This window comes from Myotis lucifugus, unplaced genomic scaffold (genome assembly GCF_000147115.1).
Source record: "Myotis lucifugus unplaced genomic scaffold, Myoluc2.0 scaffold_332, whole genome shotgun sequence".
Lineage (NCBI taxonomy): Eukaryota > Metazoa > Chordata > Mammalia > Chiroptera > Vespertilionidae > Myotis > Myotis lucifugus.
The window spans coordinates 969,608-983,785 of NW_005871380.1; the positions used below are offsets into that span (position 1 = coordinate 969,608).

Sequence of the window (14,178 nt, forward strand, 5' to 3'; positions counted from 1 at the left end):
AGAGGAAGAGAGAGATAGAAACATCAACAATGAGAGGGAATTGTTGATTGGCTTCCTCCTGCAGGCCCCCCACTGGGGACCGAGCCAGCAACCCAGGCATGTGCCCTTGACTGGAATCGAACCCTGGGCCCTTCAGTCTGCAGGCTGACGCTCTATCCACTAAGCCAAACCAGCTAGGGCTCAAAAATAAATTTTAATATAAGACTAAGCCATTTCATTATTCAGAGTTTTAATTATTGAATTAAAATTAGTATTTCAAATTTTTTCTATTTTTATAAACTACACTAGAGGCCCTGTGCACAAAAATTTATGCACTCAGGGGGGTCCCTTAGCCCGGCCTATGCCCTCTTGCAGTCTAGGACCCCTTGGAGGATGTCCACCTGCTAGCTTACGCCCGCTCCCTGGGGGATCGGGCCCAAGCTGGCAGTCAGACATCCCTCTCGCAGTCCGGCAGCCCTCGGGGGATGTCCACTTGCCAGCAGGGAGCAGACCTAAGCTGCAGTCGGATGTCCTTAGTGCTGCTGAGGCGGTGGAAGAGGCTCCCACCACCACTGCTGTGCTGGCAGCCATCAGCCTGGCTTGTGGCTGAGCAGAGCTCCCCTGTTGGGAGCACACTGACCACCAGGGGGCAGCTCCTGCATTGAGCATCTGCCCCCTGGTGGTCAGTGTGTGTCATAGTGACCAGTCATTCTCAGTCGTTCTGCTGTTAGGGTCAATTTGCATATTACCCTTTTATTATATAGAATAGAGGCCTGGTGCACGGGTGGGGGCTGATTGGTTTGCCCTGAAGGGTGTCCTGGATCAGGTTGGGGGTCCCGCTGGGATGCCTGGCCAGCCTGGGTGAGGGGCTGATGGCTGTTTGCAGGCTGGTCAAGCCCCCCAGTGGGGACCCTCACCTCATGGGGGTTTGGCCAGCCTGGGTGAGGGGCTGAGGGCCGTTTTCAGGCTGCCCAAACCCCCTTCAGGGTGGGGGTCCCCACTGGGGTGCCTGGCCAGCCTGGGTGAGGGGCTGATGGCTGTTTTCAGTCTGACCAAGCCCCCCGGCAACAGAAGCTCCCAGCCTTTCCTTTTTTTTTTTTTTATTCGCTCCAGCTCTGTGGCCATGGCGGCTGGAAGCAGGTATCTGGGGTTTATTTACCTTCTATAATTGAAACTTTGTTGCCTTGAGAGGAAGCAGCAGCCGGCAGGGAAGCTTGGCTTCCTCCATCATTGGGGCAACCAAGCCTCCTGCTTGCTACAGCTCCGTGGCTGCCGGCCGCCATCTTGGTTGGGTTAAATTGCATATAGTCGCTCTGATTGGCTGGTGGGCGTGGCTTGGGGCATAGCAAAGGTATGGTCAATTTGCATGTTTGTCTATTATTAGGTAAGGTGCTTAATTTTTTTTAGTTTTTCAGGACAATTTGTTTTAGAAATTTTAGATTTCAGAAGACCTTCAAATTTCTCTTACCAATTTCATGAAGCCATAAAGTGTTAGTTTCCTTTAATATTTTATATTTAAGCCCCAGCCGGTTTGGCTCAGTGGATAGAACGTCGGCCTATGAACTGAAAGTTCCCAAGTTCGATTCCAATCAAGGGCACATGCCCGGGTTGTGGGCTCAATCCCCAGTGGGGGACTTGCAGGAGGCAGCCAATCCATGATTCTCTCTCATCATGGATGTTTCTATCTCTCTCTCCCTCTTCCTTCCTCTCTGAAATCAATAAAAATAAAATATTTTTAGATATTTAATAGATTAAGTTTTTTAACTTTTTTTGCTTTGAAATTTAGAAACAAATTTTATTTAAGATCTGAAACACAGTTCCTTAAATATCAACTTCTCCAGAAAACCGCGGCTACACAATAAAGCATTGCCTCTATCATGTTAGAACGTGCATTAGACTCAAATACAAAAACCATGAGACAAATCACCATCCTTCAGCAATCTGAGCAAAGACAGAATGCCTAAGGAACAACATGGATGGACTTGCAGAGGATGGGCTGTTTTACTTCAAGCACCATTTCAAAAAGAGCACAGATGCATGGGTTTTTAGGTATATACATTGCGTAGAACCTTTGGCACTAGGAATCAGGGCATTTTTATCATGTAGCATTAACACATAATTAGAAAATTGTGTAGTGTCAAAGGGATGGAACCACCAGCATTCAAGCAATGTTGTCAACTATACAAGAAAATGTTCTACTGAATTTTTCTTTTTTTGTCTAATTACTGCATACACTGGTAGCAACTTTGAAATAAAAGGAGCTTGTACTCCTTTTATTTTCTGTTTAAAACAAAACAGAAAAACTGAAATATAAGCCCTGTTATACATTAACAATTTTAAGGGACATCAATTATACAAGAAAAAGACTAAGGACAAAATGAGTGTTTACGGATACCAGACATAATAGCGAGTGCTCAGTAGACCCTCACAGGGCTTTGCGGTGGTGCTCAGCCGAAGCTACTTTGTAATCACTGGCAGTTAACAGAGATGCAGCATTCTTTGCCAGATATTTTAGGAAATCACACAAATAGTCCAACAATAATGTAAGGCTCTTCTCATCAAGGGGCATATATGCCAGAATTGCTCCAATTCTTACAAATAATCTCACTGTGGTGCTCCATAAACTTGGGACACGGGCGCATCAGGGTGAGCCAAGAGGATTTCGGCTCTTAAATTTGTAGAGCAGCTGAGTGCCTAACATCACGTTGAAGTATTCTTTAATTTCTGCAACAACTTCATTCACTGCGTATTCCTTATTGTTGACATTTCTCTGCGATTTCTTGCAGCTTACATGCTCTTCTAGAATGGCATCTACATTTTTCTTAGCAGGGAATTGAAATAGCTCCTTCTGCCTGGTAACTAAGTCCCAATCCTCAACAAGCCATGGTTTTAATTCTTCAGGAATCTTCCCTGTAACGTCCATTCTATTCTTTTTTTTTTTTTTTTACATAATAAATGGCAGCAGCTGACATTTTAATAAAGATACAAACAATATAAAGTCTCTGTGCTCAGCTTTGAGGCAGAAGGTAGCCCCAGCCCAGACAATTCAACAAATATACACACTCACCCCTTCTGCTCTGAATGGATGGGAGGTTAGCACTTATTTTTGATGTCACACCTGCCCTGACAACATGAATAAGAAGTGCAATTATTACCACCCCCTCCCCCAATATGGTTTTATCTTTTGAATAATGTTTTCCCCCACATTTTAGGCCCTTACATTAAAAATTTAAAAGATATAATTTTAATTTTTTTTTTTTTTTTTTTTTTTTTTTTTTTTTTGCTGGGTCATATGCTAGTTCTGGCTTTTTTTTTTTTTTTTTTTGGTTTTTTTTTTTTTATTGCTTAAAGTATTACAAAAAGTATTACATATGTCTCCTTTTTTTCCCCCCGCCCTTGACAATCCATTCTATTCTTAAATGCATCCTCACTTTCAACAGTGGGGTCAGCCAGGCCCTTTTCTTCCGAGATGGCTGAGGGGCTTTGCTGGTACTGCCACCATCCCTGTTTCCAGGAGTCTTCTGCTTGTTCTTTCTTGTCTTCCCCACCAATCCAGAAGGGGGGTTCTCTACAGAGCAACCCCCTCCCCCGCCATCTGCCTGGGAGGGCTGGTTCCAGATTCTGCTGTGGACCAGCTGTCATCTTACTTCTCTGCATATTGCTTCTAGTTGGTTTTTTGAAGTTGTCTTCTTCTGCAGATTGTTGTCCACGAGTTTGCGAACCCTGCTTTCTGGAACTCATTCAACCCTGTTTTTATTTCAACCAATAATCCTCTTTCTTCTCGCTCTTCCAAGAACTCCTAGTGTTTTCCCAGTGAATCTTATAGATCTTCTGGGATTGTTTGAAAGGATGAGGTGGGAGACAACCCAAGATTCTGTAATCAGGATCGGATCTTCTGATCCTTACTATGCAGCACACTTAGCTTTTCTGATAATGGCCTGAAATGGGAATCCACTTCTTCCCAGCACCGGGCATGTGATCACTGCTGTCCCTCCAATAGCCATTAACCTTTTATTTTGAAATAATTTTAGATTTAGATTTACAGAAGAGTTACAAGATGGTACAGAGTTCCCTATATTCTTTCTCCAGCTTCCCCACTGTTAATATCATACATTTATCACAACAAAGAAAATAACATTATTATAATGCTATTAAATTAAATTATGGCCTTCCCTCCCTCCCCCCGAATTTTTCTGTAGTCCTTTTTCTGTTCCAGGAATAGATTTAATTTTTATAGATATCTACTTTCCCACATTTTTATTAAATCCAGAATATCATCAAATTCACAAGACTGACACTGATTTTTTTTAATGCCACTAATTAGGTAGTATACCTACTGTCTCAAACATGTATTCATATGTCCTGTTTTTGTCTTTGCTTAAATATCTTTTTTTTTTCCTGCCTAAATGTCTTGTTTGCACGGAGAAGTTACCAAATGGCAAGGGGTACCAAGCATACCTCATGGTGCTTCCCCCAACAACACTAAGGCAGAGAAGCATGGGGATTTAAAAAAAATAATAATAATAATCCGCTGTAAAACTCTATGGTCTTTGTTATGTTAGTGTCAGATTGTACTTGAGAAATTAGGTACATGTGACTTGTCGCTAAAGATGAAATGCCCCCCACACTGGCAGGCAGGCTCCTTTTACCCAACCATGTGGAATTTGTCAACACTACGCTTGGGACTGAGGAAGCAAAGTCAGTGGACACATTGACCCATGACATGACAGAGACACACCAACCAACAACACCTTCCACTTCAGATTGCTGAATCCACAGGTGTATTACCTGGCTGCTTGGTTAGTTCACAGTGAGAAGGGCCCTGGCCAGAGGGAGCCTGCAGTTCTGCTCTGGTCCAGTGAGGCCATCCACAGCAGGGAAGCTCATGCAGTGCAAACAGTCCCAGCCTGTTTTTATCTTCATGCGAAGAGACAGGAGCAGACATCTGCTCTATTTCATACTGAAGGGCACTGACTGGCAAAGGACATGTTTTGTCAAAAACAAGTTAAACACTGAAGAGAAAAAAGTGTGAATTTTTACCTTTCATCTCGAATGGTTATTGGCTGAAAAATGGATAAGTGGGCTGACACTTTGGAGTATTTAAATGAATGTAATAAAAAATTGCAAGAACTGTGTAAAAATGTATAGTGAGAGAATGTGTGGCTTTGCAGCACAATTCAATTTTGGAAAAGTGAAAATAGGTTACTTAGTAATATGTTTGGTCAGTTTTACTTTGAATCCTAAACAAAAATTAACAAGAACAAATGCAACAAAATCACTGTGAAATAATGATTGGGAAAATAAATGGGATGGGGGATGGGGAGTCCTGGATGCATCATATTCAGAACTGGGAACATCCGTGGAGGAGAAGGAACCACTGGACTTGAAGGAGCATTGCTCCTTTGAAGATTTTTTTGTTGTTAATCCTCACCAAAGGATATTTTTTTCCATTGATTTTTAGAGAGTAGAAGGGAAGGAGGGAGGGGAGAGAGAGAGATACATACATGGATGTGAAAGCAACTTATCAATTGGTTGCCTCCCGCATGCACCCCAGGGATCAAACCTGAACCTGCAACCCAGGTAGGTGCCCTGACCAGGAATCAACTGGCAACCTTTTGGTGCACGGGACAACGCCCAACCAACTGAGTCATACTGGCCAGAGTGCTCCCTTGAAGAATTTAAAAGACTACGTTAGCCCTAGCTGGTTTGGCTCAGTGGAGAGAGCATCGGCCTGCAGACTGAAGGGTCCTGGGTTCAATTCCAGTCGAGGGTACATGCCCAGGTTGCTGGCTTGGTCCCTAGTAGGGGGCGTGCAGGAGGCAGCCAATCAATGATTCTCTCTCATCATTGATGTTTCTATTCTCCCTTCCTCTCTGAAATCAATAAAAATATATTTTTTAAAAAAAGACTGCATTAGCCCAGCTGGCTTGTGGTTGAGCGTTGACCTATGAACCAGGAGGTCCAGGTTCGATTCCTGATCAGGGCTCATGCCTAGGTTTTGGGCTTGATCCCCAGTGGGGGTCGTGCAGGAGGCAGCCAATCGATGAATCTCTCTCATTGTTGAGGTTTCTGTCTCTCCCTCTCCCTTCCTCTCTGAAATCAATCCTTCCTATATAACAAAAGCCTAATAGGCAAATCGAACGGCTGAATGACCTGTGGAAGGACCAGTTGCTATGACATGCACTGACCACCAGGGGGCAGACGCTCAACGCCGGAGCTGCCCCCAGCCAGCAGGCCCCAGGCCAGCCAAGGCAGGGGCCAGCAGGGCTCCACCACCACCACCATCACCCCGCTGGTCGCCCCACAGATTGGCCCTGATCGCCGGCCAGGGCCTTTAGTAAATTTCATGCACTGGACCTTTAGTAAAAATATATTTAAAAATAAATAAATAAAGACTGCATTAGCTGATTGAACAGTAAGAAAAGTTTCTGTCCATTACAGGAGCTGCATACCCTGCTCCAATTGCTGCCAAGGCCAGTGTGAACCAAGTTCTTTCCTAGTTTTTTGTTTGCTCTTGGTCACACAGCCTGTCATGTAGACGTGCTCCATAAATAAGAGGAATGAGAGGAGCAACCAAATGTCTCAGTCAAGAATTGCTTGGATCCCTGTCACATGGAAAATTCAGTATCAAAAAGTCATGTTCACCAAAATGAAAATGTTTCATCTGGAAGGTTATATGGGTCAATGTTAGTGTCTTTCCTAATACCTAGGGTTTTATTTTTTTATTTATTTATTTTTAATATATTTTATTGATTTTTTACAGAGAGGGAGGGAGAGAGATAGAGAGTTAGAAACATCGATGAGAGAGAAACATCGATCAGCTGCCTCCTGCACATCTCCTACTGGGGATGTGCCCGCAACCCAGGTACATGCCCTTGACCGGAATCGAACCTGGGACTCTCCAATCTGCAGGCTGACGCTCTATCCACTGAGCCAAACCGGTTTCTGCAATACCTAGGGTTTTAATTGTGTGATATAAATGAAAACATAGCCTTTTTTTTCTGCCTGTCCGGCTCCTTCCAGTGCCCTTCCCATCCTCCCTGCAGCTGCTTTGGGGCTTTTGCCCTCCTGTGAAACTGCTGCTTCTCTCTCTTCCCTTCCATTCTGCTTCCTCGCTGTGCTCAGCACGCAGACAGGCTTCTGCCCCTCTCTCTTCCTTTGTGGCTGCTCAGAGTCCAAGACCAGTGCTTTCTGTCTGTGCTCCTGCTGCTGCTCTGATGGGTGGGGCCCTGGCCCGGGTTTGAGAAGTCCTGGTAGGACAGATGAATGGAAGCTTGGTGCCAGCTGGGTTCCAGTTCCTCCTCTGAACCAAGAGCCTCTGCCTCCCGGCCTTTCCACAGGACACGCCCCACCCCTCAGTCGGCTGCAGTGCCCCTGCACCAGGACACTCTCCCTGAGGCCCCAGAAGACAACGCTTTTCTCTCCATTTCCTCCCCTGGAGACGGTCAGCCCCTGGGAGCAGGACCCCTCATGTGGTCCTGCCTGTGCTGCTAGTATAATAGGGTGTTCTGAGAGAGAGATGGGTGTGCATTGGCTCACATGGCAGTGTGCATTTCTGGGGCCTATGGTTGGGGGGTGCCACCAACAATCCCTACAGTAACAGCTTTTTACCATAGCATGCTTAGGATCATCTTATGGTTGACATGGAGACACTCCGACACAGGCCAGAACTGGTGAGGAATGACCTGGCCTGGGGAGCAGGGGGCAGGGCTGTATCTGCTGTTTCAGAAGCCTGCCCGCCTCAGGCCGGGTCAGCTCAAGTGGCCACAGTGTCTGCTAGGACCTCAACCAGGCGGAAGCACCCTCCTCTCCTGCTCCCACCACCTCAGGTGAACCCCTTTTTGGGCTTGGTCCATGGTAATTGTGTGCCATTTCAAGTCCTCGTCTCTAGCCACCCAAGGAAGAACTTTGTTTTTATCTTTTTTTTTTTAAAGATTGAATTTAACAATTTTATTTTATTTTATTTATTTTTTTTTATTTTTTTTTTAAAATATATTTTATTGATTTTTTACAGAGAGGAAAGGAGAGAGATAGAGAGTTAGAAACATCGATGAGAGAGAAACATCGATCAGCTGCCTCCTGCACATCTCCTACTGGGGATGTGCCCGCAACCCAGGCACATGCCCTTGACCGGAATCGAACCCGGGACCCTTCAGTCCGCAGGCCGACGCTCTATCCACTGAGCCAAACCGGTTTTGGCATGAATTTAACAATTTTATTTATTTTTAATTTTTATTTATTTTTTGATCCTTATCCAAGGATATGTTTTAGTGATTTTTATTTCTTAATCTTTTAAAAAATACATATTTTTATTGCTTTCAGAGAGGAAGGGAGAGGGAGAGAGAGATAGAAACATCAATGATGAGAGAGAATCATTAATTGACCACCTCCTACACGTCCCACACTGGGGATCAAGCCCACAACCCAGGCATTTGCCCTGACCAGGAATTGAACCATGACCTCCTGGTTCGTAGGTTGACGCTCAACCACTGATTTTAAAAAATATATATTTTATTGATTTTTTACAGAGAGGAAGGTAGAGGGATAGAGAGTTAGAAACATCGATGAGAGAAAAACATCGATCAGCTGCCTCCTGCACACCCCCCACTAGGGATGTGCCCGCAACCAAGGCACATGCCCCTGAATTGAACCTGGGACCCTTCAGTCTGCAAGCTGACGCTCTATCCACTGAGCCAAACTGGTCAGGGCTCAACCACTGATTTTTAAAGAGAAGGGAAGAGAGAGAGACAGACAGACAGACAGACAGACATTGATGTCTGAGAGAAGCATTCATCTCCTGTATACACGCCCACCTGGGATAGAACTCTCAGCCTAGGCAAGCGCCCCTACCGGGAAGCGAAACAGCAAACTCTCCGTGCACTGGACAACACTCCAACCAACTGAACCACACCAGCCAGGTCTGAATTTAACCATTTTAAAGTGAACAATACAGTGGTGTTTAGGGCATTCACAGGCTGTACAAACACCACCTCTAGTTCCACATGTTCATGCCCCAAAAGGAACCCTGTGCCCATTAAGCACTTGCTCCCCATTCCTCCCTCTCTTACGGTTTTTGAAAGGTAAAATGCACCTAGTAAAAAATCAATACAGCCAATAACTGGTTTGGCTCAGTGGATAGAGCCTCTGCCCGCGGGCTGAAGGGGCCTGGGTTGCTGACTTGGTCCCCAGTAGGGGATGTGCAATAGGCATCATTGATATCATTGATGTTTCTCTCTCCGTCTCCCTTCCTCTCTGTAAAAATCAGTACATATGAGAATATCCACAATGGGTAGTCTCCTTCCCCATCAGGTCCCCAGGGGGCTCCACTGTTAGCAGTGTTTCATGCATGTTCAGGTCATTCATCTGTGCACTCTTCCCCATCCTGCTGCTTGTCACTTAACTGCCTTTCAGATCGTCCACACCAAAATGTGTCCACCTGTTTCCATCTCAGAACCAGCTGTCCAGCATTCTGTGATTTTTTTTAAGTATATATTTTATTGATTTTTTACAGAGAGGAAGGAATAGGGATAGAGAGTTAGAAACATTGATGTGAGAGAAACATGGATCAACTGCCTCCTGCACGCTCCACACTGTGTATGTGCCGGCAACCAAGGTACATGCCCTTGACTGGAATCGAACCTGGGACCCTTGAGTCTGCGGGCCGATGCTCTGTCCACTGAGCCAAACCAGTTAGGGCCAGGATTCTGTGATTTAAGTACAAGCTAGATCTCTATCTTTCCTGCTCAAACCCTCTTCCTCTTTTAACCTCATTCCTAGATCACTGCCCTGGAGGCAGTCCAAGCAGCCCAGCCCCTCCCTCCTTTGTATCAGCTCTCCTGGTGACCACTTTTCCAGTTGAGGGTTGGGACAAGTCCAGCCCCCATGGCTGTGAGCTCCTACCTAGAGGGTAGGAACGCTCTTCCTAAATTTTGTATCCCCAGAGCCTAGCTTGGTGTCTACACACAGTAGATGCTCACTAAATGTCAGATGAGTGGCTTGGGGTGGAAGGCAGATGGCCAGGAGATTGTGAACCGACTGGTGGAGGTGAGAAGGTCGGGCTGGCCTTCAGGGTGCTGAGCCCAGATCAGAGGGAGGGTCCAGAGCAGTCGGTGTCTCTTGTGTACCCTTTCTGAGAGCCTGCTGCCTGTGTCAGGCTCAGTGCCAGGGCCTGGTTTACTGTAAACCCGCAGGATTCTCCCTCCTTCCCGCCCTCCCTTCCTTCCTTCCTTCCTTCCTTCCTTCCTTCCTTCCTTCCTTCCTTCCATGGCCCAGGGAGAGAGCCTCACACTGCTCCCTGGTGGTCAGGGACAGCCCAAGGCGCCCTCTACCAGTGACCAAGTGGCTGCAGGTCCCGCTTCTATCTGCTGTGTTTACCTACAGGACATATTTTATTTTAAAAAATAACAAGGGCCCTGACCAGGTGGCTCAGTTCATCAAGAGGTTGTGGGTTCGATTCCTGGACAAGGCACATACCTAGGTTGTGCGTTCAATCCCCAGTTAGAAGCAACTAATCGATGTCTCACGTGGATGTTTTCTCTCTCTCTCTCTCTTTAGCCCCCTTTCTTCTCTCTCTAAAAAATCAATAAAAAGCATATCCTTAGGTAAGGATTAAAAAAATAAAAATAACTTGTATCATTTTATAAGCCAAATTTTTTTAACGTACAAAAAATCGCCTTTACTCATCTCCCCACTAGCACAACTAAGTTTTTTGTTCCATCTCCTCCCAGCCTTTCCTGGGCCACTTGTGTAGCCAGGTCAAGAGAACAGGGGGTCATGTCCCGGCATTAAGCCCCCTCTAGCGTATCTTCATGGCAACTCACAGGGAGAATGGGACTGTTCACAGGGAGAGAGCACCCTGCCTGGAACGCTTGCTTCTCTCCAATTTCTCAATGTTCTTTTTAAAAATATATTTGTATTGATTTCACAGAGGAAGAGAGAGATAGAAACATCAACGATGAGAGAGAATCATTAATTGGCTGCCTCCTGCATTCCCCACACTGGGGATTGAACCCACAACCTGGGCATGTGCCCTGACTGGGAATCTAACTGTGACCTCCTGGTTCACAAGTCGATGCTCAACCACTGAGTCACACTGGCTGGGCCCTGATGTTCTTGTTAAGGCCATGCGTCAGACTGTTCCACTCTCTTCTTTCTTCTTTGAAATGGCTTCTTTAGATAAGTTCATCTTTCCAATCATTTGAGGCCATTTGGAATCTTATTGTCATTGTCGTTTTCTCTCCAGCCATCTCCCTCTCTGCCCTCGGGTCTTGCAGAATTCCATTGGACTTCTCTCTCTGCCACCAACTGGGGACCAAGTGGGGACAGTGGGCCCTTTTGCCCCCATTAAATTCCTTAGAGGATAAGGACCCCAACCCACATCTCTCTATGCCTCCCTATCAGGGCCTCTTACCTGAGTTTCCCAACGCCCCTTCTTCTTTATTTCTGGAAATCCCCACTTGCACAGTGACAAGCCAGGGGCTCATGACACTGTGGTTTCAAGCCGGGGACTTAGCTGTGAGGGAGAAGGCAGAGCTGTGTATCCCTGGCCACTCCCTTCCACAGCCACAGCCCATCCCACCCCAGAGCCCTGCCAGTGCTGGGAGGCCTAGGGGAAGGCAACTCCCATCCCTCCTGGGCCCATCACTGGTCACCAGAAGCCCCCTGAGCCTTGGGGTAAGAGGCAGGTTGTGCATGAGCCACATGGACCAGGCTCAGCCTGTCCAGCCAGAGTTTCAGTTCTCTAGCTGCCTGACCCTGGGCAAGGTGGTTAACCTTCTTAGGACTATTTCCTTTTTCAAACAATGAGAGTAATGGTGATTTCTTCCTCAGAGGGCCACTGTGAGGATTAGATAATACCCCCCAAAATGCTCAGGACAGGCTTGGCACACACTTAGTGATCAATCAATGTTGGCTGTATGCACCAGGCACCCTACCAGGGGTCAGGGGTACAGAAAAAGAGGCACAGGGACTCTCAGTGGGGAAGGTAGTGAGTGCAAAAAAGTAGTAATGGAGTACAAGGGATGAAGAAGGGGCCTGAGGAGGAGGAAGGGAGGTCAGGAGGGCTTCCTGGAGGAGGCAGCATTCCCTCAGACTGGGTAGCCTTCCCTAAGAAGGAAGGAAGAATAGTTGGTGCAGAGAGAACTACAGGATCAAGGACAAAGGCGAGGAGGGGCCAACACGAGGATAAGAGATAGGGAGGGCCTGAGAGGAGACCACCAAGGGTCCAGCCTCTGTCAGAAGGACAGTGAAGAATTCTAGGAGGGAGCAACTGGGCAGATGGCCAGTTGGAAGGAACCTATAGCTTAAAGGTGGAGAATGGGTTGGAGTGGGGAGTGAAACCGAGCAGGTCACTCATGCAGAGGCTGTGAGAAGACCCAGGCCAGAAACGAAGGACCGCCCACGGGGCAGCGGGCTTCTGGAGGGGTCAGAGCTAAGTACTGGGAAGCGGAGGGCTTGGTGAGTAATGGTGAATGAGCAGTCCGTGACTCGAAGGCTGCTGATGGGAGCAGTTGGGTGGATGGTTGTGTCTCTTACCCAAAATGGAAATAACCGGGTGGAAGTTAGTGGTGATGCGGATGGGACTGAACTCAGTTTGAGGCGTCGGCAGCCCCACTAGAGAACCAGTGTGAGGCCTCATTCCAGAACTTGCGCAGAAAATGAGAGGACCGGGAGCAAGCTGACCTGCTCCCTGAGCCCAATGAGGAAACTGTCCCCTGATTTCCCGGTCTTGGAATTTCAGCCACACCAAGGTTCTGCGCACTTTGCCCACCGCTGTACTTCCGACCGCTGTGGACAGTCCGGCACCTCCTTTCCTTGGTCTGAATTCTCCCCCTGCACCCAGAGTCCCTGGCACCCAGCCAGCATCAGCCTGGCCTGGGCTCCCTGGTCCTGGACCCTAAGTGCCTAGAGTTATGGAGGGTGGGCTTGGGGCAGGTCTGGTAAGGTACAGACAGAAGACTTGATCACTCAGGGGCGGGGGTGGGAGGGGTGTGAAGCCCTGGGAACCACTGTAGGACCTGGGCCTGTCCTTGCTCCTCCAGGAAGGAATCAGGGCGTCTGAGCCACGGGAAATGAGCTGGAAAGAAAGGAGAGATTGTGGAGGAGTGGGCAGTGGGCCACAGCAACAGAGAAACCCACTCAGACAGCCTGACAAGTGTCCCTTGGCTTAGAGAAATGGCAGTCTCCGGTGACCTTGGGGAAGGATGGAGGGCAGGTGAGGTGGACACACAGAGTAAAGATTCCTCTTTCCAGAAGTCAGCGTCTAGGGCAAGGAAAGGGGTGGCAGAGGGAGGCGGGGAGGACTTGGAGCTCAAGGGACACCCAGAAAGCAGCCACCCAGGGCTCCTGAAAGGGAAGAGACAAAAGGGCACAGGAAACCAGAGCTGCTGGGTAGATCATCGGGCAGCCAGTTGGGGTGCGGGGCCACCACAGGGGATCAACAGGCCGGTGTCAGTTCCCGGCCGGGCTGCGTGCTGGGCTGGAACCACGGGCGGCTGCTCCAGAAATAAGGGCAGCTCTGCGGGTGCAAGCTTTGCCCGAGGACAGACAGGGCCGGGACCCCAGAACGGGCAGTCACCCCGGGAAGCCTGCACAGGCCGCAGCCCTGCCGGACTTCAAACCGGTCATGCCTTCGCCTCGAGGGGACAGAGACACCCCTCCCCCGCTGAAGTCTGGGTCCCTAATGCAACAGAGGAGACAGAGGACGGGAAGGGCGCTCCTCCTCCTGGGAAGCCTGGGGCGAAGTCACCCATTTCTGGGTCAGGAGCCGGTGGGGCTGGGTCTGGGGAGGCTGTGGTCGGGGTCAGGGTGGAGCGACCGAGGGAATTCAGAGGCGGGCGGGGGCTCCGGGGCTGGAGCGTCAGACAGAGGCAGCGCCCGGGACTCGGGATTGGGCCCCGCCTGCTCGGATCGCTCCAGGACGAGGAGAGGAGGGTCCGGGTCCCGCCGTGAGAAGCCGGCAGCCGAGGGTCCCAGCCGCAAAGGCAAAGAAAAGCAGCCCACGGATCCGAACCCCGGCGGCGCCACGCAGCCGCAGAGGAGGCGGAGCGCCCCGCGTCCCGCCCCGTATGATAATGAGGCGCGCCGCCGCCCCGCCCGATGGAGGGGCCCGACGGGCGCAACGCTGCGGGGTCCGAGGTGCCGCGCCCACGGGCAGCGCCCCCGTGGAGGCCGAGGGGCAGCCACGCCAGAGTCCGGGCC

The 14,178-nt window shown here is 48.6% G+C and overlaps 1 pseudogene; it reads right to left on the minus strand.

The window, feature by feature from the left end:
- Positions 1–2,404: 2,404 nt before the first annotated feature.
- Positions 2,405–3,792, minus strand: LOC102430247 (annotated as a pseudogene).
- Positions 3,793–14,178: the final 10,386 nt, after the last annotated feature.